At 35.4% G+C, this 27,846-nt stretch overlaps 1 long non-coding RNA gene across 3 annotated transcripts; it reads right to left on the bottom strand.

Annotated features, from left to right (window-relative positions):
* Positions 1-14,697: 14,697 nt before the first annotated feature.
* On the bottom strand, positions 14,698-19,400 carry LOC125150453 (uncharacterized). Of its 3 annotated transcripts, none has more exons than XR_007146347.1 (4): positions 19,204-19,400; positions 17,579-19,067; positions 16,127-16,258; positions 14,698-14,910 (listed from the first exon to the last, which is right to left on the bottom strand). It is a non-coding gene; the product is annotated as an uncharacterized LOC125150453 (long non-coding RNA). The 3 variants fall into 3 exon arrangements; XR_007146348.1 differs by having other exon boundaries at positions 16,127-18,081; positions 18,978-19,067; XR_007146346.1 differs by having other exon boundaries at positions 16,127-19,067.
* Between the last annotated feature and the right edge of the window lie 8,446 nt (positions 19,401-27,846).

Below are 27,846 nucleotides of genomic sequence, written 5' to 3'. Positions count from 1 at the left end.
GACAAAAATTCAGAATGAACAATTCCAATGAATAATTCAAAATACATATAATGAATAATTTTACTATTTAGAGTCTACTAAGAAGTATTTTAGAAATACTACATACAATTTACATAACTCTCCCGCCCCCCCCCCACACACACCAAATTATTTCTGTATGGGTGAGTTTAATAATCCAATTTTATTAAACATAAACTGTTCCCTTGATTAAAATGACATTTAGTTAAACCTTCCTATCTTTGCCATAAATTTCTGTAGCAATATCTGACACCTTCCATCACTAAAGAGAAAATTTTTACCAGAGAACATAAATATAGTCAGTAAAGATGAAAATAAATCAATACATGTTAATGTGTCTGAAAAGGAATTTATGTCTGCTTCTTAATTGTTATCCTACTTCAAATTTTGTTCACTCATAATATTCAGATAATGCATTTCAGTTAATTTTTATGGTGACATACTATAATTTATACGTTATTAAATTATATGTTTAAAAAAGAAATGAACAGGGGCTGGTTTAAATTTCTTGAGGATAATTATAGAGTAAATTTCCAAAATGATTTCAATTGCCTACTTATTCTATAGCTTGCTTATGATATAATCCTACTTGCCACAAAGATAATATTTTTCAACAAAGATTGCTAACTGATGTTTTATATGAATTTATTTTAAGAAATGTTTCACAACTTTAACATATATTTTATATATCAACTCTTTCCTTCAGTTTTTTCACCTTTACCTTTCTTCATATCACTGCCAATCAAATGTAATTGAATGTAGAATTTATACTACATATATAAAAGTACATATATTAGAAAATGGGGATACAATTAAAAAAACAATTTCTTAAGTGTCATAGACTCTGGGTCTGGAGTTCTCTCTTGTCCAGCAAGAGAGCAGATACAGGATTGACATGCAAGAGAGGCTAATGTCTGGGAGAAGACAACAGTCCCAAGTAAAGGTTCCTGCTCCATTTTTATTAGGATCAGAAGGCTTACAAGCGTGATGGATGTGCACAAAGAGACAATGAAACCATGATCATTAACTCTTGGGTGTGGGAGAAAGGGGGTTTTGAAGATATGCGGTATGCAGTGTTAGGGTTTGGGGTGGATACAAAACAAAATTCTAGTACTGGGCAGAAGGTTGTTTATGGCAACCAAGAGGCACTACCTCTGTTTACCTAACATTGCCTAGGGGACAGGAAAGACAGAGCATGCTACCTCAGGGTCAACAAGGCACCTTTCTTTTGTTAATTAGCTCCACTCTGGGCAACTTTGCCCTACTGTGATCTCAAGTCCTGTTTTCCTGTTTTTGTCCTTTCTTCCTGTGAAAGCAGCTTTCTGCTTTTGTGCTAAGTTGGGGAGACATTTCCACCCTGAATACTTAATCTTGTTTACCTCATTTTTGATGCTTTCATCCTGAGGCTTTTCTATTCCTATATCTTTGTCCTATACTGGGGACCTTTGCCCTGTTTACCTAACCTTGTTTACCCAAACTTGGGTGTGTTCATCCTATGGCTTTCTAATTCTTTATGCCTTGTTAACCCATCAATGCAAGGTCAGGGAATTCCTAACCTTATTCCTCACACTTAAGTACTATATATACCATAATATAACACATTGAAAATACTAAGATTAAGGGAAATAATTTGCCAATGTATTACACATACTTGATGGAAATATTTCCTTTAAGCATGAAAGTGAACAAAGATATTCTCAAGAAAACAAAGTCAATAGGCACCTGGGTGGCTCAGTGAGTTAAGTGTTCAGACTCTTGATTTCATCTCAGGTCATGATCTCATAGTTCATAAGTTCCAGTCCCATGTCAGTGTGGAGCCTGCTTGGCATTCTCTCTCTCTCCCTCTCTCTCTCTGCCCTCCCCCATTCATGTATACATGCTCTCTCTAAATAAATAAAAATAAGAAAACAAAGTCAAGAAAACTTGCAGTCAGTAAACTGAACTTCGAGAACATTGAATGCAGTTCATTAGGTTGAGAAATGCTAATTCTGGATGAGAATTCATAGCTATGCAATAAGATAGTATTAGAATCTACACTTTAAGAAATGGCAGAGAAGTGAATAAAAAAGAATACATGCAGCAACCATAATGACAATATATTTGAAGGTTTCTACCACATTCAGTTGGGATTTTTAAAAGGGATAAATGAATTTCAATTGTTACAAACTTCTTTTATTGTTTGGGATGAGATAAAACTAGTAGTTTAGGATGTCAGCAATAAATTAACAAATTTTGAAATAATATGATAAACCACTAATAAATGATGAAGATATTACCAAAATGCTAATAGAGATGGTTAAATAGAATACTAAAAGCAACTTGATTAATATAAAAGAATACATATGGTATTTGTCTTTCTCTGACTTATTTTGTGTAGCATAATACCTTCTAGCTCCATCCACACTGTTGCAAATGGCAAGATTTCATTCTTCTTTATGACTGAAATGTTTCCACTATATATATATATATATATATATATATATATACACACACACACACACACACACACACACACACACACACCACATCTTCTTTATCCATTCACCAGCAGATGGACATTTGGGCTCTTCCCATAACGTGGCTATTGTTTATGTTGCGGCTATAAACATCAAGGTGCATGTATCCCTTCTAATCCTTTGGGTAAATATCTTGGTGTATAATTACTAGATCACAAGGTAAAGACAAACATCGTATGATTTATCTCACATGTGGAATTTCAGAAATGAAAAAGATGAACATAGGGAAAAAATAGAGGCAAACCATAAAACAGACTCTTAAATAGAGAACTAACGGTTGCTGGGGGAGGTGGGTGGGGAATGGGCTAAATGGGTGATGGACATTAAGGAGAGCACTTGTGATAAGCACTGCATGTTATATGAAATGGTGAATCACTAAATTCTACTCCTGAAACCAGTACTACACTATATGTTAACTAACTGGAATTTAAATAAAAACCTGAATCTAGGAAATATATAAGAATATAAGAAAGAAGGAATCAAGGAATGAAGGACAGATGTGACAAAGAGAAAACAAATAGCAAGATGATAGACTTAAACCCAACTGTATGAATAATAACATTAAATATGAATGAGTTAAGTGACCAACTAAAAGACAGAGATAGGGTGGGATAAAGAGAAAGGGAGAGAGAAGGGAAACCTAACATTCTGCTTATAAGAAACAACTTTAAAAAGATAGGTTGAAAATTAAATAAAATTTTTAAAATACCATGCAAAAACTAAAAATACCATGCAAAAACTAAAGATAAAGTAATATAACTATGTTAACATTGCGTTAAGTAGGTTTTAATGGCCAAAATAGGAATAGTCCTCAAAAACACACTTTAAATACAAAACCAAAATTATAAAGAAAAGTACAATGACAGAAAAATAGATACCAAAAGCAGATCAGGGTGTCTTTGTTAATGTCAGGCGAGGGAGACTTTAAGGTAAGAAATATTATGAATGATAAAGCAGAATATTTTACCATAATAAAATAGTTAATAGAACAATATGACTAAGTTTGGAGGCACACAGCATAGTTTTCAATTATGTAAAGTAAAAATTAACATAAAAAAATAAGACAAAATAAAAATCATGATGAAAGGGATTTAACATGCTTCTTACGGTAGGGGAGAAAAGTGTAAATTTAAAAAAATTAACATTGTTAAGTAAGTGGACTTATTTGATACATATAGAATACCACAAACATAACTGTAAAATACACATTCTTTTCATATAGTCACAACACACTGAACAAAATAAAGTATATTGTATGTCACAAAGCAATTTTCAAGAAATTCCAGTTCAGGAATAATAAAATATATAGTTTCCAACCTTTGTAGAAATAAATTAACACTCAATAATGATAGGTAATTAGAAAACACCCAAATATTTGTTAATTAAGCAACTACTAAATAATCCATACGACAAAGTAAAATTCTAATGGATATTAAAAAATGTTTGGGGATGAAAATAATAAAATTATGACAATCCACAAAATTTGTGAAGATATTCTAGATAAATACATCTGAAAATGACTTGTATCCAGAGTATATGAAGAACTTTAGACATCAAGAAAAGAGATAGAAACTACAACTTAAAAAGGGGGCAAAATTTTATAAAACCACTTTACAAATAAATGTATCTAAATGATCAATAAGCATACTAAAAGGTATTCAACATCTTTATCAGCAGGGAAAAGAAAATTAAAATTACAATGAGATTATACAACACACCCATCAGAATGGCTAAATGTAAAAAACTGACTGTATGATGAGCTGATGAGAAACTTGTGCTACTAGAATGAAATCTTGCCATTTGGAACATTGTGGATGGATCTAGAGGGTATAACGGTAAATGCAATAAAATCAATCAGAGAAAGACAAATACCATATAATTTCATTCATAGGCAGAATTTAATAAACGAAACAAAGAAAAAAAGAGACAAGCCCCAGAACAGACTTTTGAATATAGGGAACAAACTGGTGGTCGCCAGAGAGGAGATGAGTACTGGGAATGGAGGAATTAGGTGAAGGAAATTAAGAGCACACTTGTCACGATGGGCACTGAATAATGTATAGAATTGTTGAATCACTATATTGTACACTTGAAACTGATATAACACTGTATGTTAATTACATTGGAATTAAAAAAAAAAGTCTCCTGATGCATATTATAAAATGGATGAATCCCAAAAGGATCCTGTTGAACAAAAGAAGAAAAACAGAATAAACCACAGAGATTATTTATACTTTTATTTTAACTATAGAAAAGCTAATATATGATGATAATATGATGATAAAAATTAGTATTGTAGTTAGAGTAGGTGCCTCTGAGGTTTACTGATAGTCTGAAGAAAACTCCTGGGAAATTATTGTATTTTTTAAATAAAAATTAAAAATAATGTAAAACAAAATGTATTAATTTCAACATTGGAAAGTCTATTAATATCAAAATATAAAAGCAGATCAAATATCTGATTATATTAATTAATGTAAGCATTTTAAGTTATACTAGAAAAAAAATTCCCTTTCCCAAAAGCAACAATAACTCTAAGGTACCTAGAAATGAAATTTTTTAAACATGTTTCTGAACTTCTGGAAAAAATTACAAAGCATTATTAAAAAACAAGGCAAAACAAAAACATAAAGAAGTCCTATGCATAAGCAGAAGTTACATGCTGATTGAGAAGATTCAGTATCTAAACAATAACAATTCTTTTAAAAATTAATCTAGGTAAAATCAACACAATTTCAGTTCAAATCTTGTCAGGGTTTTTCATGAAATTCAGAATGGATGGGGAGAATTCTTTATGAGATATCAAGATTTATAATAAAAATTGATGAATAAACACTGTTCAACACTGCAGTTAAAGTAATAGATAAAAGAATATAACAAAAACATAAACAGATGTGATACCATATAATTATATATATATATATATATATATAACAGAAATTATCTCATCAGATGGTAAATAGACTATTCCACATCAAAATGGGAAAAGCAAATATAACTTTTAAAAGACATTATAAGAACATAATCTAATTACATTAAAATTACTAATTTGCTTTCTTATAACATGGACATAAATACAAACGAAAATAATGCCACAATGCAAATGATAACAAAATCAAATATCCAAAATACTTATTTAAAAAAGCAAAAGGTATTGATGAATCAGCCCAAGAACATGAATAGTAAATTACAAAAGAGAAAGCCTAAATAGTCAATAAATGTAAGAAAATCTGTTCATTTTTAATAGTCATATGTGAAAGCAAATTAAAAAAGCACTGAAATAATATTATACACATAAGATTAATCAATGTTAAATATCTTTACAATATCCAATGCAGTTAAAGCTGTGGAAAATAAGACATTTCATTCACTTGAGTAATGATTTTGATAATTAACAAATTTGGGAATGATCTGTTTCAAATGGAGAAACTATGGAAACTTGTCTGTGGGATGTGCCATTGGAGACGTGCAAGATTTATACCAGACATCAAAGAATCAGGGGAATAACCGGTGAGAACTTTATGGAGAAAAAAAAAGAAAAAAACCAGAGAAACATTACAGGAGTGACCACTCCTCCACCAGGAATCCTTAATATTGATTCCCTTCTACTTTGTGGAGCCTCTTACGTGGAAAAGTACATATATTAAAATAATTTTTATAACCTTGGCCATGTAACTTCCTTTCATTGCAAGACAATGGTGAAACAGTGGTACCTGAGGTCCTTTCTAGAGAGAACATGTGCTGTAGACCACAGTCAATAGAGAAGAGTTTGTGGACATGGAGAACATAGAATTAAATATTAACTGGAGCTGTCAGACTGGAGGTGAATCAACAATCTGGGAAGCAGTTGGCTCAAAGGGTTTTCCACCTGTGTGTATCTGAGTTTTATGTATCCTGAGAAAGTGACTCAGAGTAATCCAGTGCAGAAGTGATACCCAAAGCTTATGACCTTCCCATGCTGCTTTGACCAGAGATGTTGAGCTTCATCTGTTTTACATATTAGATTGCAGTGTGTTATTTTATTTTAACAAAGGACTGCAATGAAAACACCTTGGATAACCACCTGTTCATATTTATATAATGTCAAAAAGAAGACACTTTGTCTCAAGGTCTCCAGCCTTGGCTGGAGAATTAGAGATTCTAATTGGCTGGAATTAGAGACAGGGTCTCCTGATTTTCAGCCTTAAATTCATTATAGAAACAAAACAGAAAAATCAGTGAGCACTGTAGAGTGGAATGAGCCAATGGGCCTTATTTGTGCAACCCTGCTCTGTATGTATTTATTTGATTATGAAAATGTGGACAGAGGTGAAAAAGTACTGCAGAGGAAACACATGTGAACACACAGATATGGTTAAGGCTTGGGGACCGATCCTGTGTATTACCTGGACTAAACACTTCAGTTATAGAGGAAATTTTGAAAAACGTTTGGCTGAAATGAAGCCAAACAAAATGCTTTCTATATTTTTGCTGCACGGATTTCAACCTGCAACTCTCATAGTGCTATGGAGCTTACAGTAATGCTCTCTTATCATTCACCCCTCTGTTCTTTGGTCAGAGGGCTGTATCTTCCAGTTCTCAAGCATGCCACTCTTGAGTCTTCCTTTCTTCAACAAGCGTTCTGTGCTGTCTCAGACCCTTTTGCTGGTTTTCTCTCTCCATAACATTACCTCCTATCTACTCTTCAAGCTATAGCTTGAAGCTATAGCTTAAGGTTTCCATATAGCTTATAGCTTTCTAGAAAACTTTACCCTGTCTTATTTAGACATTCATCTATTTTGCTTCAGTTGCACTATGTGCATTAATTTTTTATGTCACTTATCATACTGTAAAATAAATATTTATGAACATTTTTATTTCTTCTATTAGGCAGAGAGTTGATTAAGGGAAATTCCCAGCACCAGATGCTATCTTGTGTGCAAGTAGCAAAAAAATTTTTAATGAGTATATGAAAAGGAGGAGGTAAAAATACTACATGGATGATAACATGAGTGATAAATAAAATAATTGCTATTTATGTAGTGAGAAAACTATACAGGATATTGCCTAATTTAAAAAAAAATGTAGGATCAATTTTAAGATCTTTTTATAAGGGTGATCAAATAATAGATTTAAAAACATAACATTTATATCAGACAACTTTGCCATTATTTCAAATAATCACTCAGTATATACTATATCAAACTATCAATATCATATAAAGAAATTATGTAAATATATGAATAATTCATATGAATATATGCATGAATTATGAAGACCTACTGAATCCAAATATGCGGAAATGAGCTCCTCTGGCTCAAATCAATCATTGACCATTTTGTTTCTACCTATGAATGGTATACAATTAACAACAGAACATTTAGTACAAATCAAGGAAGAGATTATACAAAGTTACCTTTATTGTAACAATAGTAAGAAATACTGTGGTCTCTACTGGTGTCTTAGACTGCCTACCTGCCTCCAGTGTTTCTCTACTTTAGACCCTTGTGAACATTTCTCTTGGATTAAACATACATGGCTAAAAGCAGCTATAGGTCCACTTCAACCCACTAAGAGAACTTTGTCTTTTTCCTTTCTCTTGGAGTAAGTGTATTTCTTTTTGACCATTGTTTCCAAAGAGTAAGTACTTAAACATTACTAAGTGTATCTTGTCTTGAGCCTTTCTGTAGACTGGGTGAATTATTTCTCATGCAAGATTTAACTATTTATATTTCTCTCTCAAACACTGTGAAAAAGCCTTCCTGCGTATTTATGTGCATCTTTCTGTAGAGTAAACTTCACTAGAGTTATGGTTTATTCTCAAGCCATGTTTAATAGGATGATGAGATCACTTCACATTCAGACATATATAATTATTTTCTATGGGTGACCAGTCACAAATGCAATAGAATTTACATGAATGCTTCGCACAGATCTCCACAGAGAAGGGTCATGACCTGTCAATTGCTCAGAAGAAGTACATCTAGTTGGTCATGCCCTGCCACACATATTCTCTTTTTTCATAGAAATCAATAATTCTCTTGGTGGAATCTTGGATTTGAGTTTGCATATATTTAGGCAATAATTGTTTGCGTAGGATTATGTAGAGATAAATAGTTTCTAAATCAATCAACATCTAGATTGCTGGTCTAGTTGTTTATTGATTTTTGAGTCATTTTTTTGCTATTGTCAAAAGAAAAATATAAAAAGATTATAATTATTTTGATAATGCTCCCAGGACAGATTACTCTTGTGTCAGAAATCAAATATGTTTGAGAGAGATAACTGCCCCTTGTTCATTTTGTAATTTTTCATGTTTCCTGTGTAGCAACTTGAGCATAACATACCCATTTCAAAAATAACCCTCAATTTTCTACCCCTTCAGAAAACACACATTTAGGATCATGGAAGGGGCACCTGCATGGCTCATCTGACTCTTGGCCAATAGCCTGGAGCCTGCTTAAGATTGACTCTCTCTCTCTCTCTCTGCCCCTGCCTCCACTTCTCTTTCTCGAAGTAAACTGAAAAAAAATAAATAAATAAAGATAAAATAAATGGGAAAGCAACTTGAAGATCATTTGTGACATCTAAAATACTTGTATTAACTAGGTGAATAGGTTGTGAATGCTTAGAAATCTAATGAAGGTTAAATGTTTAATTTCCCATGGTTACACACATAAAAAAAGACATATGTCTTTCAGATAACTATTTCTAACCTTCTCCAACCCATGTAGTAATGTGAGCTCAATAAACTCTGAGCGTACCGCCAAGGGGTACCAGTAAGGAGAGCAGAGAGAGAAATCTAGGAAACTTTTTTTTTTTCAAATAAGCAACATTTCTCTATGATCAAAGTTTTCTTTAAATTGGGTGAAATATTTTACTATATGATGTCTATAACAATCTAATATGCCAATGTTTACTGGAGATAAACTGACATGAAGAAAGGTATATATAAAGCAGAATTTTTTAAACTTACTTAATTTTCACATCTCATTTTTAAGGAACACTTCATTGGAGTAGTAGTGGTCTATGTAACACATTTTGGGGATACATTTATTTAATGGTATATACAGTTCTATGACTATGTCTAGTTAGAGATGGGCAAAGAATCAGAGCAACAGTTTCATAAGTTACAATGAAAATCATGGCCAGTGCATGATTAAGTGTAGGAGACCTTCTCATGCCCATGTCCAGAAACAGAAAACAGTCAATGATGAAAATGAATAAGAGAATAGGAAAAGGCATGGAGTTAAAGACATAAGCTGGATGGAAATAGAGTGGAATCCAAAGGAATTGTGTAATCCAAATTGAAAGTTAAAGGTATGATGAACGGTACAATGAAAGAAGACAAACCTAGCTTCAAATCTAGGCTGTATAAATAGTTTGACAAGTAAAATAAAGTCCCTGACCTCCATTTCCTTATGGAAAAAATGGCAGTATTACATCACAAAGTTAATTAAAATCATAATGCCACAAGTTGACTCATGGCAGTTGGTCAACAAAAAAAAGTTGTTATCATAGGTATTAAAGTATAGTCTTGAAAGGTAATGATGATTGGGTGTGCATGGCTCAGTTGGTTAAGGGTCTGACTTCAGCTCAGGTCATGATCTTATAGCTCGTGAGTTTGAGCCTGGTATCTGGCATTTGGCTCTCTGCTGTCAGCACATAGCCCACTTCTGATCCTCTTTCTCTCTCTGTGCCCCTCCACCGCTCATTGTCTCTCTCTCTCTCTCTCAAGATATTTTTTTTAAAAAGATGATTATTTTTTAGAAGTGAGACAATACTTTTATTTTTTATTTTTTAAAGTTTATTCATTTTGAGATAGGGAGAGTGCAGGAATGGCAGAGAGAGAGAGAGAGAGAGAGAGAGAGAAAGAGAGAATCCCAAGCAGGCTTCACGCTGACAGGTCCAAGTGGGGCTCAAACTCACTAAGTGTGAGACTATGATCTAGGTCAAAATCAAGAATCGAACACTTAACCAACTAAGCCACCCAGGCGGCCCGTAATGATTATTTTCTGATTCCTTTATGTTATTAAAACTATAACCACATACCTAATGTAATTTTATAATCTTCCAAGCATGTATTTGAAATTTTAACTGAACTGTTTGAGAAAATGTGGCTGACCTGTGGAAATACATCCTTATACCCGGCAATGGATCTGGTGGTAGGGCAGAATATTTATGGGAAAAAGAAAGTAAGAGCAAAAGGGGAAGGTAGATAAGAAACTCCCCAAGTTCTGCAAACATGGCATTCTTCTCTGGCTACTAAGAGTACATATGTAATAGAAGGGAAATATGGTGACAAAGCACAGGTATAGTTAAATGTGATTTCGTTAAAGGCCTAAGATAGTTCAATTTTGTCTGCTCTCACATTTCCTAATAACAGACTTTCACTGTTTTAGTGATGGCCTTTAATTAGAAATGGATTAAACACATTATGATTGTAATATATGATATGGAAATTCAAAAGAAAGAAAATAATAGGAATGACAATATCATATGGACACAGATTAACACTTTCAAGAATGTCTATTTTACATTATATTTTTTTGGATTTGCTCTAAAGCTCTTTTCCTTAAGTTGAAACTCAACTCACTGATTATTAAACTTTTTTTTATATATTTAAAGTTAAAAGTTTCCCTATTTATTTGCTTTAGCTATATCCCACAATTGACAGTGTTTTTATTGTGAGTCAATTCAAAATATTTAAATTCCCCATTATATTTTGACTTAGGAATCATTTAGAAGTAGTTAATGTTAAAAATGCTTCTATAATACATATTGCATATGATTTTAGTTGTCGCTCCCAAATTTTGTTGTGTTTTGATGATACCAATCCTTTGGTTTTGTTGAGGTTTACTTAATGGTCAAGTATGTGACTATTTTAAAGAATGTTTTAATGTTTATTCTTGAGAGAGAGAGAGAGAGAGAGAGAGAGAGAGCAGTGGTAGGGACAGACAGAGAGGGAGACAGAGAATCCAAAGCAGGTCAAGGCTCTGAACTGTCAGCACGGAGCCCCCGCACGGGGCTCCAACTTACAAACTGCAAGATCATGATCTGAGCTGAAGTCCGACGCTCAACCAACTGAGCCATCCTGGCGCCCCAATGACTAACTATCTTTAAATGTCCCTTGAGTGCTTGAAGCCTGAAAGCTACACTGGACGGCCCACTTGAGAGGGGGTTGTAGGACTGAGAGTTGCCTACTAGTTCTGTTGAGAAATATAGGTTTCCAAAGTCTTTTTTTTCTTCCAAATAATACTGTAATGAAATACCAATAACTGAAAAAAAATGAATGTCTATTTTATCTGGATAATTAATATTTCAGGACTGTAACTCTTGGAGATCTCCCGCTATGCTCTCCTACTCCCTGCAACGTTTATTTTCTGGGATGATTGTGCATCTCTAGTTTTACCTCTTACTATTCACTATAGAGGTTTAAATTCAATAGGCAGAAATGGACATATTCAGAAGCCAAAGTCTTTTGTTTTGTTTTGTTTTTAATTAGAGGTAATTTACAGATTATTCATTTTGCTTAATGTGTCGTTTTCCTTTGTAAAATTCTTGAGCTTCAAGTGAGACTTTTACCCTGCTTGTCTTAGTTTTTTTATGCATAAAGATTTTATTAAAACATGGTCAAAAAGTCAAAGCACTGCTTAAAACTCTGCCTGATTTATTATATAAAAAATAAAATCCTTTTCATGGCCTACAAGTGTGAGCCAAGATGGTCCCTAACAATCTCTTGCCTGTGCTCCAGCTATATTATCCATTTTTGTTGAGGTTCATTTTCTTAAAAAGAATTTTCCTGAAATCAGTAACACATTTATTCCCATTCTGTTGTCCACAGTGTTCTGGGTTTAACCTTCATGACATTGATCACAGTGCATAATTATTTTTTAGATTTGAATGATTACTCCATTCCACTAAAATATTAAGACCCAGAATGGTACACAATGACACATAATAGCCAATGACAAGCTTAGAGTGAATAAACATGCTGTAATAATTTCACATAGTTTAACCAAATCTAGTATACGTTCAAGGACTGTAGAAATTTCCCAATATCGACAATAGGTCGTCAAAGTAAAGACAAAGGTATTTAACTTATTTTAAAATTATCCATAATTTGAACCTAATGCTTAGCAGTTTTCAAACTTCTTGGTCTTTTTGCCTCCTCTATTTGAGATTCTGATTTCATTAAAACTGAGAGGAAATTCCAGAGTCACCCAATTTCATTTTGACACCTAGAAATGAAAAGAAACCATCAAGGAGGGCTTCTTAAAAGTACTAAGGATCTGACCTTTGATTCCAAAAAAAAAAAAAAGTTTCACTTTTATCTCAAGGTCTCCCCAGCTTGACAGAAATTTTTTCCACCTGTCATTTATCTCTCTCTCTTAAGTAAATTAAGTTATTGCTGTGACTGCTGAGGACTGTCATCCTTTCTTCTTTATAGGCATATATCAGATCAAGATTTTTTAAAACTGGTTTTGTGTGACCTTATAGGTAGATAACAAATTTGAAGAAGTCCTTGGGCAGCGGACACGGCATTCTGCTCTCTACTGAGTTCATAAGAGATATTCTCTCTTGCTTTAAATTATATTTTTTTCTAACCATTTTTTTTAGCTGGCTTTATTTTTTTAGCTGGCTTCACAAAATCTTTTAAAAGTGTAGAGATAGGTAAAACTTGCATACTATCACATCAGAATATTATTGTATTTTATTTGATCATTTATAATGAATCGCAAAGCTTTCATTCAACAATAAAAAACTATTATTGTGAATAAAACAGTTAAGCTCTTAGAATGGGAAGTTAAATCTAAGGAAAATCTCTTATGTCTTCAACCAACCTACATACACACACCCACAGAGCAAGTGAGTTGTATATAGTTTCATATATATGTTTAATGTATGTATAACTATATATACATATATACTTGTTTTCTAATTCATATATGCATATATGCAATGTTTAACATATATGCATATATATACACACACACAAGATCAACTTTTTGCTTGGGATATTTAGAAGTTACCAAAAAAGAGAGTAATGTATCAATTGTTTGTCAGAGTAGATTATGAAGAAAATAATAGGACAAAGGGAGGATGGGAAGTCAGCATACACTTGAGTAAGAAAAGGGGCCACTGATGACCAAATAGATTTTTATTTCCTTAATAACAAAGACTACTTCTTAACTAATTGTATAGTCAGTCTTCTACAACAGAATGTAACCTCTTTGAGAACAGGGACCATGATTGTGTTGTTCTAGGAGGGTGACTGTATATAGAAGGCACTAAATAGTATGTATATTATACAGGCATTAAAGTCATTCATATGAATAATAGTGAAGTCCCTTAATATTATCTATGTTATATTCAGTGAATTAGAAGTATGTGCATAAACTACGAGCATGCTGATTTTATTTATAATTTGTAAAGTGCATATCTAAATTAAAATGTTAATGATTATGCTCATCCACATCACAAATTCTGTTGAATTCCTTTACAGGATACTAAAATTTGACTACTTGTAAGTTCCTCTGTTCCTGTACGTATCCTCCAAAATAGGATTCTGCAATCATACAAAGAGCCTTCAGACTTGAATCTATTTCCTCAAGTCCCACCATTACCAGATTCTTCAGTCAGATTTCACCTGAGAGATTGTTCCCGTATCTCTCACCATTCCCGTTTGCCACCTAAAATCTTATCTTACGTTATCAAAGAATTATGACATATAATAACCATTTCTGGAAATAATACTCTGAAGAGCATTTTAGGACTACTAATAAAATAGCTACAGTTTAGAAAATGTACTGTATGGGGGAGCCTGGGTGGCTCAGTCAGTTAAGTGTCTGACTTCAGCTCAGGTCATGATCTCACGATTTGTAGGTTCAAACCCTGCGGGGGCTGTGCTGACAGCTTGGAGCTTGGAGCTTGGAGCCTGCTTTGGGTTCTGTGTCTCACTGTCTTTTTGCCCCTCCCACACTTGTGCTCTGTCTCTCAAAAATAAAAAAAAAATTTAATATAAAAAAAGAAAATGTACTGTATGCAGTACACTGAGTGAAGTATTTTAGGTACATATGTGATACATTTTACAGTTACAAGTACTTGTATCTATCATTATCCCTGTTTTGCAAATGAGAAGAGTGAGGTATAGGAAAGCAAGAAAATCATATAAGATCTAATAATAAGTGAAAGAATTTCAATTTTTATTCCAGTGTGTCTGATTCCAAGGATCTTGTTCTCTTGACCTGAACACTGGGCTTGTATTCTGGTCTTCTGAACCTTTATGATTTCAGGATATAGACCTCTGTTGGGCTAAGGTAAGATAGCCTCTTATTATAGATTAGGGGTTTTTGCCAGAAAATCAGATTCCCATTCTCGGCCCTGTTTCCAAAATCTGCAAAGATAAAACATTTTACTAAGAAAACCAGTTTTAGAGCAGGTTGGTTAATAGCAGAACTCTAACAAATCTGATCCTTTCTTACTGTGACCAGTACTCAGGTATCCGTAACATGTAAGAGTTTTGGTTCCTGCAGAAGCCAGTAACAGACAATTTCTATTGTTAGAGATAGGTAAATTTCCCCCTTTTCCAACTGTCTCAGAGTTACCTGTTTCAAAGACGTCCTGTTCACAACCTCAAGTCCTGAGCCTAATTATGCTGGGGGATGCTCCGTGACCTTCCCACCCCGAGGCATCTTGGTCGCCCTCTTCCCATCTAGGGACGTTATGGCCTTGTTCCCAAGGAAGGGACTACACATCTTTCTTCCTGGTTCCAGACAACCGAAGACACGACTTGGAAATATCAAATCTAAGCCCCTTCTGCTTCTTTTGATAGCAAAGGCAATCTCATCTTTGGGGGCAAATGCAGTGGGACACCACAAGGTAGGGGAGCCTTCGGTTCTTTGCCAGTCTCTGCCAGTCTGTAACTCAAGGCTGCCTTTTCCACGCTCTTGAGGCCCAGGCACATTCTGGTCTCTAAGCCTCAATTACTTTAAGGATGTAAACATGGAAAGCACGCATAAAGCAGGCAAACATCTAAGTGATCAATCTCAGAAATCCTCAGAGATTCTTGGCAAGAGGCACAAGAAAATTGAGAAGTCCTTTTCTTTCAAGGGGGTTCAAGATCGCTGCAGAGTCAAGTACTCATAGAAGGAGAAGACACTGTCCAGTCCTTTGGCGTCTACAATCAATAACTGTTTCTCACAACACTTGAACTGTGAGAGCTGGGACAAAAATGTTAAGATTAAGCAATCAATTACATGTATTTCCATATACACCTGAGTTCCACATGGGTAGCAGCTTTTAAAACAAGATAACTCCCCACTCAATGACAGTTGAAATTTCCAGGATACCTGATTTAATTCTGAGATCTTAAGAAATATTGAGACTAAATATTCTCAGAAATAATTGCCTTGAGTTGTTATAAGTTTCTGTACGCCATCAATTTTATTTTCTTCCTGGATATAAAAATCTGTATGGAAGCCAGTGCCTCATTACTTTTCCAGGAACATCTCTAAGCTGGGATAAGCATTCTAATCAGGGGCAGGAGCCACCACCTGGGCTGAAATCAGATTTCTAGGTAGGCTTAGATTTCCCACTTAGGAGGGACTTACAAATTATCCAGCAATGGTGGGCATCTCCTCTGCGGTGGGCTCAGCTCTCGGCCTCTCTTTGCTTCTCTACAACTTTTTCTAGCCTTTAGCATTATTCATTCACTACCATTTAATTTCCTATGTATGTATTCTCTGAGGAGAAAGAAAACATGTCTTTTACTTTGATTTTCTCGTCTATAGGAATGCCATTTGGACATAGTGCTTGCTTTCTTTTCTCCTATCAAGGTGTTAGCAGAGGCCAACCTGACTCAGCTCAGCACACCAGACCCAGTACCCTTCCGTCAGGAGGTCGTGAAGGCCTGACAGTCACCCTCTGTTTCAGCCTGTGGCAGCTCAGCTCTGTCCTTAGAACCCTACCTCTCCTCTGGAGGGGGCTATGCTCCTCTTTCCTAGAAATCCCACCCCTTCCTTTCTCTTTTCTTTGTCCTCTGAACCTTGTTTCTCCTGTTTGATCATTAGTTATCTTAGTGGTTTCTGTCATTTTTGCTGTTCCGTTACAGACAGAGTGATTCCTGGGCATCTGTACCTCAACATCACTGTTCTAATTCTTTGTTAAATTACTATCTGTTCCCTTATTATTTACTTCTGTCCAGGTGCCCCTGGAACAGTGAGAGTAGAAACGGTTCTCTCAAGACAGGACCCAGAGAACAAATGGGGAAAACCCTCAGCTGATACACACTTAAAAGAAATTCTTAGGTTAAATTTCAGACATCCTCAGCTTCTAAAGTATAATGACTACAAAAGTGGTGAGATTGTATACACTATGTAACAAGTTCTTCTATTTTATTTTACTCTTTATGTTTGATCTTCATGCTACTTTTTTGTTTTTGGTGGAATATTTTTCAGAATTTAACCTAACCAGCAACTAGAGTGACTTTCCCCAAGCCCCATAGCCATTGTATATATAGGAAGTGGCCATGTTGAAAGATGGTTTGGGAAGCAAGGGGATGCTCTACATTTAATTCTTGAGTGACATTTCACCGTGTTTATCCCAGCATGCTTTCTGATACCCAGATTTTTATCTGAAGAATTTATCTATCCAGAGTCCCACTTGAAATCATAGCCATATTTTCTTATCCCCTGCTCCCATGTAATCTACAGGCCTTCTGATTCTCTTTGTCAAGCATTCTAGTATCTTTCTCTCTCCACCACTTTTCTTAATATCTTCTGCTTAACAGCATGTCCCTTTTGCACACATGGTCCTAGTAAAGAACAGGAAATAGTAAAACCCAGTTTCACGATAACCTTGATAAGTTCCTGCAAATGTTTCTTCCTTAGGTTAAATTGCATTATCCTCAGTAATTCACGAGAAAACTCCAGTATCCTAGGAAACCAGAGAACAGCAAGCTGAGAGTTTTACTTGGCCACTGAAGACATGGCAGGACCTCTATTGGACGCAGTGAGCTTGCTGAGCCCAGTTCAAAGCTGTCCTCTTAATCCTCAAGCCCTTACCTTGTTTCCCAATGACAGCCACCTTCTTTTCACCTCCCTGTACACTCCTGTCAGAAATGGAGATGGGGATGGTGACAGGGACATGGGCCATCTGAAGTAAATCTTCTTGCTCTCTTTAAACCTTTGAGCTGAGAGTAGCAGATGATGTGTTGTAGGGAGGGAGTTTCCACCTATGCCCTTTGCTCGATGTCATCCTTTTCCATATAGGCCTCATTTGGGGGCTGAAGATTAGCCCACTCAAGTAGCCAGCAGGGAGGGAACTGCCCCTCAGGACACCAGGAACCTCTTTTCTTGTGTATTAAATCCTCCCTCTAACTCCTCTGCGTGGGACCTGTGTAGAATACATTTTGTACACAACTGCTCCCTTTAATGGTTTCATGGAGGAAAGATAGGGGTATTACAGGTGATAAAAAGAAGAATCAATCATCTCCACAATTGCGGTGTTTTTTGATCAGGCTACCTCCAGCAGCTATAGCACAGGAATCATCTTATAGCCAGGTTAACTGAGAAGAAAAAAATGGAGAACAAAATTTTATGTTTTCACACACACACAGGTATTGAATAGTTAGAAATTCTCAGGCACAGTGCTAGAGACTTGCAAATGTAGACCTCAGCTTTGGTGAAAGCCTGGAATTGGCAGGGAAGTGAGATGTTTTCTTTTGTTCTAACCTTCTTTATTCCCAGCCATCACTGGTAGGAACCAAAAGCACAGAGCGCCTTGTTCACCAGGCCACTCTTTAGATTGGGTCAGAAACAGTGTGGCTTCCTCATGAGAGCAGCTTTTGCCCACGGAGCTCTGATGTGTGCTCCATTCTGTCCCCCTCCCCACACTTTCACCTCCCAGGATGGCAGTTATTTTTGCCACTGACAGTTAACTACTCAGTCCTCTCTGCACTCAGCAAGCAAGTGCCCCTCCCCCTCCAAATCAATGTCTTTCTTTTGCCATTCCCCTTACTCCATCACATTCCCCATCTAATAGAGAGACTTGTTAGGTAGGACATGTTTTCCCCCCTTGAGAAAATAGCCTCATGATCTTGATATGATCCAAAACTAGAATAAAATGTATACCTTATGTCTACCAACCACCAACCTACCTACAACTTATTCCCCATGATACATAATTTCAGGTTTTATCATATCGGCTCTTACTGAAGAGAATTTTTCTTGATATCTAGGTTTGCTCCAGCCCAGTCTTTTAAAAGTCAAGAAATTCTAATCTCACTTTAGGCAATAATTTTCTGGGTTGCATTTTACTCTTTCTTAAGATTAGGTGATTTCTCATGCTACTGTCCACTTTCCAGATCATCACAGATGAGCAAAGGTGAGACAGAAAATAAACCAACATAGAAGAAGACAGCAGCCATCACTCAGGTAGATAGTGAATGCATGGCAAAGTTACCTCGCAAAAATGGTGGTGGGCATAAGGCCCTTACCAAGGAGTGCTTTGGTTATTTGTAGGTTCTGTTTCCTCAGGCATAACTGATCTCCTCTGAAAGGAAAACAATAACTTTAGCCTTTCTCCACTTAAGTGATTTAGTCTTCCTTCCATACTCTCTTCCTCCTCATTGAAAGCATATCTCAATCCACCCCCATCTCTGCCCAAGAAAGGATGCCCCAGTACTGACTTCCAGACCAGCGGGAAGCTTCTCTGATATCTTCAACCTCCAGATGCTTCTCCATTCAAAAGTGTTTCATTGCAGCTGGCTTTTTACAGCAGGGTGCACTGATCCTGTAGCTAGTCTGTTCATGGTGCTCAGATATGTGGATGACCACAGTTCTCTTCCAATCCTCTAAGACATCATGGGGGCCTCCATTTCCAATCATCCTTTACTCTAGATGGCAGTTGGGGGTGGAATATTGCTAAGGGTTCTGGAGCTTTCTTTACCTCATCAGTTACTCCTCAGGGTTCTGCCATCCCAGATTAAGTTTACATAAACCAACTGCCTCTGAAAGAGCAATTTCTTAAAGGAAATGCTTTCACTTGCTCACTCTTAATCACATGCTTAACTACATCTGTATTTGGACATGCATGAATTTTTGAGCTTAAGGAAAACCAATCCTGCTGGTCAGAAATATCCTAAACCTGTCACTTCAGGGAACAACCCCTCACTAATATAACTTTCCCAGTCACCAAAATGAAATGAGTGACACAATTTTTTTCATTTACATAATTATAGTAATACAAGAACTTACTTTTGCAAACACTACTATACTATTGTACCAACACTACTATATAGAAAAAGTTAAAAGATTTTATTAAAATCCTATCATATTCACAAGCCATTCTCTTTATTTTTTATCTCTTCCTGTCTTTATCCTAAAAGGGTGATATTTGTGTAGATTTTAAGTAGCATATGTGAAATTTTAGAGGCTTCATATCTTCATGTCATGACAATATTCTAAATTTCAAGTGATTTGAGTGAAAAATATTTTTTAATATGAGAAACATTATGATGTTTATATTCCCTGTTAGTTTTCTTTCCTTCACTGTATTCTTCAGTTCAATTCTTAGAAACTACATCATGAGAGTTTGAATATTTTAATAACCCCAAAATATCTTACCCACTGCTCCAAACATTTCCTGTAGCTCTCATAGCTCATGAGATCAAGCCCTGCATCAGGCTCAGCACTGAGCATGGAGCCTGCTTAAGGTTCTCTCTCTCCCTCCCTCTCTTCCCTTCTCTTTCTCTTAGAGGGAGAGAGAGTATAGGTATAACAATTCTCACTGTGTAGTGAGAAGGAAAATTAATGAGGGTCCCAAGGTAAGACTGGTAAAATTATTTTTTCTTACTTTTTTAACTAGTAATAAAATTTTATTTTAATTTTTATTGTTTGTTTCAAATTTTTATTTAAATTCTAGTGAGTTAACATATAGGGTAATAACTGGTTTCAGGAGTAGAACTTAGTGATTCATCACTTACATACAACACCCAGTGCTTATCACAACAAATGCCCTCCTTAATGCCCATCATCCATTTAGCCCATTCCCCACCCACCTCCACTCCATCAACCCTTCAGTTCATTCTCTATAGTTAAGAGACTCCGATGGTTTGCTTGCCTCTCATTTTTTGTTCTCGTCCCCTAGGTTCATTTGTTTTGTTTCTTAATTTCCACATATGAGTGATATCATATGGTATATGTCTTTCTCTCACTGACTTATTTCACTAGGCATAACACTCTCTAGCTCCACCCATATCAATGCAAGTGGCAACATTTCATTCTTTTTGATGGCTGAGTAATATTCCATTAAATATACATCACATCTTCTTTATCCATTCATCAGTCAATGGACATTCTGGCTCTTTCCATAATTTGGCTATTGTTTATAGTGCTACTATAAACATCAGGATGCATGTGCCCCTTTGAATCAGTATTTTTGTGTCTTTTGCATAAATACCTAGTAATGCAATCGATGGATCAGAGGGTAGTGCTATTTTTAACTTTTTAAGGAACATCCATACTGTTTTCTAGAGTAGCTACACCAGTTTGCATTCTCACCAACAGTGTAAGATGGTTCCCCTTTCTCCACACCCTTGCCAATATATGTTATTTTCTGAAGTTGTTAATTTTAGCCATTCTGTCAGGTGTGAGGTGGTATCTCATCATGGTTTTGATTTACAGATACTAAGTCTTCATCTGATATGTCATTTGCAAATATATTCTCCAATTCCTTAGGTTGCCTTTTAGTTTAGTTGATTATTGCCTTTGTTGTGCAGAAGATTTTTATCTTGATGAAGTCCCAATAGTTAATTTTTGCTTTTGTTTCCCTTGGTAAAATTATTTTTCAAATCCCCAGGTTAAGGCTCCAACATGTTCTAAAGCAGAGCATGTGACTATTTAACCAAACTTTTTCTTTTTATTTTACAAAATCAGCAATTCCCAAACTAGTATCTAAGTTACAGTTTGAAAATACAATCCTCTTCTCTCCCCATATCTTACATTTGGTCTAAAAAAGAAAGCAAAACTTGAAAAGTAACTTTTCAATAATAAAAACTATCTTCTCTTGTGGAAACCAATGGACAACTTCACAACTTTACTTCATAAAATATTTGAAAATAATAGAACAATATTTTTAGAATATATATCTATATATCCATATATCAATATCTCATCTTTATAATATATGAAGGTTCAAACATATATAGACAATGCCTGACATAAGGTTACAACAAACCACTCTTCTTGAACTTGCATAATGAAGAACTATCTGATCTCTACAGTAGAGGGGAATCAGTAAAGTTCAGCCTGGCTGAGGAGCCAAGCCACTGTGTAACAAGACAAAATTAATTTTAATATAAAGTCACTGGTTTCTCCCATTTTTCTCCTACCCCAACCTCTCTTCAACCTCTTAGTTTTCTAAACCAATCAGACAATCACATTTACATTTCAGGAACCACAGCCTTTTTTAAAGTTTTTATTTAAATTACAGTTAACATAGAGTATAATATTGGTTTCAGGTGTATGATATATTGATTCAACACCTAGGAACTACAATCTTTAAGCAAACACTAAACAAAGTTTTCGGACATGGGGTTTCACCTAAACGTTGAGTCATATGTCCATAGGCACCAGTACTTTATTCCTTAGAACTAATGGAAACAGATTTAGAAGAGTAGAAAGAGAAGAAAAAGAGACTGTCTCCTTTTGCAATTAAAAATTAACTGATGTGAAGTACTGGCACCAAGAAAAGTAATGGACCAAGTTATGATGTTCTTTACTTATATAATTACTGTTCGTCTATTTATACAGTTACATCTACGATTCCTCCAAGGGACATAAGGCAGTACAAAATGTTAAAGATGTTGGCTGGGGCTGAATAGGAGATGAGGACTAGAAACATGCATCTAAGAACACTTGAACTAATACTTGAATTTCAAAGAGGAGAGAATGGGTGAAATCAGATTGGTTATTTTCAGATCTCTGCTTCCGAATATTGGTCTTGGGATTTGAACTGAAATTACATCCATCTTTCTAAGGGTGTTATGGTAAGTGACAATAAAATGCTGTTTTAAGGTTCAGTTCTAAATTTTGAAATTCCTTATCCCTTAGTATAGACACAGTTTTGAGGGAAATTGTAGCAAGACCGCAAACCTTACCATTTTGTTGCATTTTCCAGTAAGTGGACTCAGGCCACTCATAGAATAAAGGCCACACATGTGAAAATAAAGAAGGAAGAAAAAAATAAGAAAAGAAGGCAAAATTAAAAAAAAAAAAGCTAAGTATTTCCAGCTTAGCTTCAGGTAATATGCCCAGACTTTTTAATTCCAACTGTAAAATGTTTTTGCTGCCTCTTCTTATTGTGCCCTTCTTTGCCCAAAGGCTCTATGAAATACACATTATGGTCAATCTCTCTTTTTTTAAAACCATTAATAATTCTTTGTAATTATCTAAGTTCATCTTATGTATTGATTTCTCTGCATATCTATGAGTGTGTGTATGGGTCACTAAAACCCTATTTTCTCTCCTCATTAATGTCTATTTGCTATTATTTTTGTTATTACTATTCTCTTCCTTGTACAAAAGAAGAAATATCCAAATGATTTCTCAGACTTCTCCTGAAAGAACAAATAAGACAAAATAAATAAAATCATTTTAAATTTTAAAAAAGGAAAGCAGTCCAACTGCTTGGAAAAATGATGATTTACATTTAGTAATCAGCAATATCGACCGATGGGTCATAATTGAACCTATGTTATTATTAATAGAAATCAAATTGAGTGTCTTGTACTCCCTGCACAGAGGCAGGATGGACCCCATAATTGGCTTGGATTTTGAGACTGATAATGTCACACATTCACTAAGAGGAGAAGAAAATGTTTTCAGGGTGTCTGAATGTCTCAGTCTGTTGAGTGTCAGACTCTTGATTTCAGTTCAGGTCATGATCCCAGGATTATGGGATTGACCTTCCACATAAGGCTCCATGCTGACCGTGGAGCCTTCTTAAGATTCTCTTTCTCTCTCCCTCTGCCCCTTTCCCCTGCTTGTGTGCTCTCTCTCATTAAGAAAGAAAGAAAGAAAGAAAGAAAGAAAGAAAGAAAGAAAGAAAGAAAGAGGGAGGAAGGAAGGAAGGAAGGAAGGAAGGAAGGAAGGAAGGAGGAAAGGAAAAAAAAAGAAAAGGAAAGAAAAGAAAGAGGAAGGCAGGGAGGGAGGAAAGGAAGGAAGGAAGAGACAATGTTTTTTTCCCAAGCACGTCCAAACACGGCTTGAGACAAGGGAGAGGCAACTGGCTTGGGGTTTTGTTACGTGTTATGGTGACTAGGGACCCAAGCTTGGTTAGTTTCTGAGATGGGGCTGGGTTGGCTTGGCATTCCTACTTCTACTAGGAGGGGACACTCAGTCTTTCTTTCTTTCATATTGCCCAGACAGAAAAGGGGAGTGGTGGGGCCTGAAATCTGTCAGCAGTCATATGTCACACAAGGAATGGGAATCTTTATTACAAGTGATAAGAAGGATACTAAAGAGACTTTGGGAATGGAAAAAGCTACAGAAATTTATGAACAATGGGCCCCTGGGTGGCTCAGTCGGTTAAGCCTCAGACTCTTGATTTTGGCTCAGGTCATGATCTCACGGTTTTCAAGATGGAGCCCTGTACTAGGCTGTCAGCGCAGAGCCTGCTTGGGATTCTCTCTCCCTCCCTGTTCCTCCCCCACTTGGTCTCTCTCTCAAAATAAACACTAAACAAAAATTTATGAACAAATAAAATAAATTCACACTGAGTTCAATGGTTACATGCAATTGATTACATCTCACCCTTTCAATGTTTTATAATTGTCTTCTTTATATACTAAGATATAGATGTGAAGGTTATTAAAGCTGTTATGGCACCTCCACTCTTAACTGTCAGGGCTCATTAACTCACATGATGGTTGGACAGTGTCCTTTTACTCACTTATTACTAAAGGATCAATGACAATAAAATACTCAGAGAAAAAAAATTCCGTTAGGAGCATACGCAATATTAAAACATGACTTGTGTCTGCTTCCAAAGGGCTATCTTTACACTAGATAACAATTTTGTCATGAGAAGAGCCATATTAATTGATGAGTTAGAAAGTAGTAAATTAAAAGTACCGGGAGAATTGGTTAGATTGTGAAAAGGGGAAATAAACTTCTTCGAGTCATACCTCATACTAACACTGATGCTGATTCCCGATTTAGTATAAATGTAATAAATTTTTAAAAGCTTCAACGCCGAGAATATTCAGTGAACATAAACAGAAAATATGACATCCCAGCCTAGAAATCAGCACCCCGGGAGATTGGCAGACTTGACTACATGAAAACACCACCTGTGCTAGTGGTAGTTCTGGTGATAACAATGATAATAACAATAAAACTCCCATTTATCTATTTCCATAGTAGGAAAGGGAGATTAAGAAAGTTACAAATTTTAAGTTCTAAAATAGTCATGGAGATGAAAAGGACAGCATAGGGAATAGAGTCAATATATTGACTATATATAAATATATACATATATATATATGTGATAGCCATAATCATAGAACATATGTATACATTATACTGTAGTAACACTGTATGGTGACACATGATGAGTACATTCGCCATGCTGAGCACTGAGCAACGTACAGAACTGTCAAATCACCATGTTGTACACCTGAAACTAACATAACATTCTATGTCGACTGTACCTCCATAACAAAAAATAAGAATAAATCTCCCACATCAAGAGGTAGTCGTAATGAAAGAAAAATAGCAACCTGCAAAAATGTGTACAATTAACATTGTATGTCCTTAGAGCTTAGAATTTATAATAAGACAACTTCCGTAGCTAACTAGACAAAGAAAAATTATAAGTCATTTTAAATGAAACAAAAAGTAATAGGAGACATGATGATCTCAACAGAGAAAATAGAAATGCAGAAGAGAGAGAATATACTGGCACAGCAGTTTGCAGCTACGGTAACTGGAGAAAAATTATATAATACTCTATCCGGAACAGTGTAAAGATATGGACACCCTCGTGTGCTGCTATTAGAAACACGAACAGGGACATTTGAATAAGCAAGTTACCAAAATATGTCGGAGCTTCAAAATGTATATTCATTTAGTCCCAGTGAATTCGACTTCTGGTAATAACTTGGGGTTAAGTAAAACCCAAATCTAGAATAAAATAACTTCATGAACAAATATGCAAGTTATTTATAATGCAATTTCTTATTATGAAAGACATGCATAACATTCAATATTGGATGGAAAGCAGGTGACTTTTAAAAATCTAACCTATATCCCTTATATGGAATGCAATGCATGTATTAAAATAAAATAGTTGTTATAAAATGAGATAATAACATGAAAATTCTTATTGGAGATTTTTTAAACCAAGTGCACATTTGAACGTTAAAGATGATCACTAGAATGTAGACTCCCCCAAAGGATGGGGGATGCTGTCGCTGTTGCTATTGTCATTGTAACTGACTGACAAATTCCTACCACACAAAACAGAGCCTGGTGACCACGCTGGTGTGGAACAAGTATTTATTTACTTAATCACCAAGATGTTCTGCATTGCTTCCGCATATGGAAATAGAGCAAAATATTATCTACAATCATCAATGTGTAATGAGATTACGGGCATTGTTTTCTTTCTCTCTAACTGCCTATCAAAACCTTTTAAAATTGATCTGTGAAAATAAAATTACTTTTGAAAATGAGGTAGAGGAAGAAGGTGATGGGACCCATGTGCCTTACCCATTCCAACTGTGAGCCAAATTTCTGGAGGTTTACACGGGTAAGGGAGTGCCACACACACAAAGGAAATTTACCTGGGTTGGCAGAGAGGAAACACATTATTCATTATGCTAGTCATGATTTTCATTATTAGACACCACCAGAAATTTCAGGAGGGTGATCAATATAGTCCCACCTGGACAGATACCAGTCACTGTAAACTTGAATACAGATGTCAGAGTAGGGCAAGGGACCACTTCAATTCCATTGACATAAGGCCATTTAGGACTACTCCCATTTTGGACTGGAGTAGGGAGAAAAAGATATAGGAGAAACCTCAGAAACTGACTCACCCCTAAAAGCCTGCAAAAATTATCATGGTGGAATGGGTTTACTAAATTGGACAAACATATTTCTTTTCATTTCCCAGCTAATATGTAGATTAAGGTTTTATAAGAAATATATGATCATTTATAGAAAAAAATACATAAAGATGCATTGTATTTATAACCCTTAACATAATATGAGAAAAATCTGTGACCCTGCTATTCAGGAGGTATTTTTTTGATCATATGATTCCAATACCCCAGCTATATAAAACTATGAATAACATCTCTACAAATTTAAATAAAAAGGTTATTTTAAATAGTCTTATGTAAGGAAAGGGATGAAATATTGAGTTTGTAGATGGTTAAAGAAGAGAAAGACTATGGCTGTCAGGCCTCCTTTGTGAAAGGACATAATCAATTTTCCTACAGCAGGCATTTCCACACCCATGGGTTGAGATTACATGCATAAATACTACACATCAGTCTTCAGTTTTTAATGCTTGGACAAGACAGGCTCATAATTTTTCAAAGATACTGACATTATTGATCCGAGTCTTCTCTTACTCTAAATAAAAGGAGTCCAAATTTACCAGAGGGTATGATCTGGAAGCTCAGTATTTTTTAAGGATGGCATAGACTGTTATCAGGGAGGCTGAGTGCCCTCCCTTATGAAGTCCTCAAGAACAGACTGCAAATTCTTAGTGGAAATATGTAAGGAATTCCTGCATGAAAGGTCAGGTTGCATGTAGATCAACTAGTGATCTTATCATTCTATATTTTTGTCCTATTTAGCTTTACTTGGTTTAGAACTTAACTCTATCAAACTAAGCATTTTTAAAATCTCAATTTTAGCACTAAAATGTTATGGGAAACTTGGATCTTGTGAAAATGAGATATATATGCCTTAAATGATAAATAAAAATGTGTGTGTGTACGTGTTTGTGTTCATACGTGTGTGTGTGTGTGTGTGTGTGTGTGTGTGTGTGTGTGTAGTATAACAGAAGGGAAATACTATTAATCATTTTAATTGGAGCTGTTTAGTTTAGATGGCTTTAGTTTAGATGGCTTCCTGAAACCAGGAACCCCAATCACTAGACTATAAGATCCTTCAGAGTATTGACTTAAATATGGGTTTTTTTGTTTATTTTTTATTCTACAGTACTTAGCACAGTGCCTGGTATTATATGTATGTGAGTTTGTGTGTGTGTGTGTGTGTGTGTGTGTGTGTGTGTGTATACACACAAACTCACA

This window comes from Prionailurus viverrinus, chromosome D4 (assembly GCF_022837055.1).
Source record: "Prionailurus viverrinus isolate Anna chromosome D4, UM_Priviv_1.0, whole genome shotgun sequence".
NCBI lineage: Eukaryota > Metazoa > Chordata > Mammalia > Carnivora > Felidae > Prionailurus > Prionailurus viverrinus.
This window is presented reverse-complemented; position numbering and strand designations above follow the sequence as displayed.